The sequence below is a fragment of the Mytilus californianus genome, unplaced genomic scaffold (assembly GCF_021869535.1).
Source record: "Mytilus californianus isolate M0D057914Y unplaced genomic scaffold, xbMytCali1.0.p SCAF_1, whole genome shotgun sequence".
Classification (NCBI taxonomy): domain Eukaryota; kingdom Metazoa; phylum Mollusca; class Bivalvia; order Mytilida; family Mytilidae; genus Mytilus; species Mytilus californianus.
The window spans coordinates 102972851-102974928 of record NW_026262581.1 but is presented as its reverse complement, the minus strand read 5'-3'; positions in this window follow the sequence as shown (position 1 = coordinate 102974928).

Here is a 2078-nt window from a genome sequence, read left to right as displayed (position 1 = left end):
GTTTTTAATATTTGTAACTAGTTTCATCGTATCTCTCGACTTAATGCCACCACGTAGATTTTGTGTGGGGAAATCAAGGAAGAGAAGTTATCCGAAACAAAGAAGAAAAACAATTCATTCGACATTTTTTCGACGTAGAAATTCGCTTACACAAATTTCATAGGAATGCTTCACTTCTGGTTTGATAGTTTTCTTGTTTAATTTCACTTTGAGTAATGTTTGTTATAGAATAAAAAATAGACTTATACATTTTGTACAAGTATAATGAAACGCCTACAAGTCCATTAATTGCTCAATATAGATATACCGCAAATTTGCCCACATATTTTCACCAAAGAATGTCTTAATCATTTAAAAAAATACACATCAAGTGGCAAATTGATTCTTATTTCAACTTTTTTCAATGACAAAAAGTCGTCTTCTTAATATATTTTTTTGTAATAAATTGAATTTGATGTCTATGGCGAAATTTGTAAAAGACTGAAGCATAATAGGGATGTGAACGCTTGTGTTAAACAAAGTGTAGTAGTCAGCCGAGAACAAGCTTGGAACGCTCGAATTTTTGGAATGGAAATAGTTGACAACCAACGGCAAAAGAGCATGCAAAAAATTGCTAATTCCGTATATTAAGGCCAATTTTTAATTTTTTATAAATTAACATAAAAACCTGTACCTTCTATCCATAGCATTCTTTCCAAAAATTGCCTGACAACAAAAATTGCCTGACAACACAAATTAGCAAAAAAAAAAAAAAAAATAAGAAAAAAAAAATCTTGTCGAAAATGCTTTAGTTAGCCAAATAATAATGGTAGTGCTTGAATAATATTTTCAGATTATTGCATGGCATTTTTCATATCAGATGTATTAACAGCCCAAGGTTCAATATCAGCCCAAGAGCAGAAGGCCTGATATTGACCAAGAGCTGATAACACTTCTGATATGAAAAATGACATGTCATAATCTTTTTAGCATATGCTTCAACAATGGAGAAAAATAACAGTTTAATATATTGATCCTTTTAAGTGGTTCTGAAGTAGAAGTTCAAAAAGTGAAAAGTTTACGGACGACGGACGCCAAATATAATACATCATTTTATGAAATCTTTCTCTCATATGCCTCAACAGAGGAGAAAACGACAGTATAATAAATTTTTATATTCACGATGAAAAAAAATCAACAAAACATAATGAACACTGTTTTGAAAAGTCAACATTTGAAAATCAACCTGCTAAATTATGCTGGAAACTTTGAAAAATACATTTATCATGTTTATTGTATCAATTGTTTTGCATTTTACATTATATATTTTCCTGTTTTCTAATATTTGTTTTGTACCCTACTTTGTTATGTTTTTCACTGAAGACGTACCATTGAGGTGTATTTTCCGGAATTGGCCAAGTAACGCCAGAATGCCATGCGATAAATAGAGAATATCATATGGCTTTTTCAATATCACATCCGTATCAACCCGAGACACCAATATATTCCCAAGAGCTCTGCTCGAGGGATTATATTGGTTGAGAGTTGATACGGTGTGTGATATTGAAAAAGCCATATCATATACACTTTATTATATACATATACCTCACGTAGATGTTTTTTATGTGACATGACGTCATACAGATAAGAAGGTTTGAAATGACGTCATACAGATTATAGGTTTGACATGACGTCATACAGGTAAGGGGTTTGATAAAGCCTTTGCCATCGATGACGTGACGTCATACAGATCAAAGGTGTGATAAAGCCTTTGCAACCGTGCTGATATCGATATCATCACGGGTGGCTGATACAGCATGCTTGCCAATGATTGTATTACACATACAGTTTATCTGTATTTACTAATAAGTATATAATAACGTTTCGGAAAGGCATGCGATAATAGACGGAAGCAGTTGGTAAATTTTTAAATCAGCCCGCTAAGCACCATTTCGGAAAATATCGAATTCACGTCAATTTAATGCTATAATCATACTGTTAAAATTATAAGTTATTTACTCTAAGTGTATGATAAATTGTTTTATGACATTTAAATATAATGCTATGTTCTTGTCTTACGAGAATAAAATAGACATGAC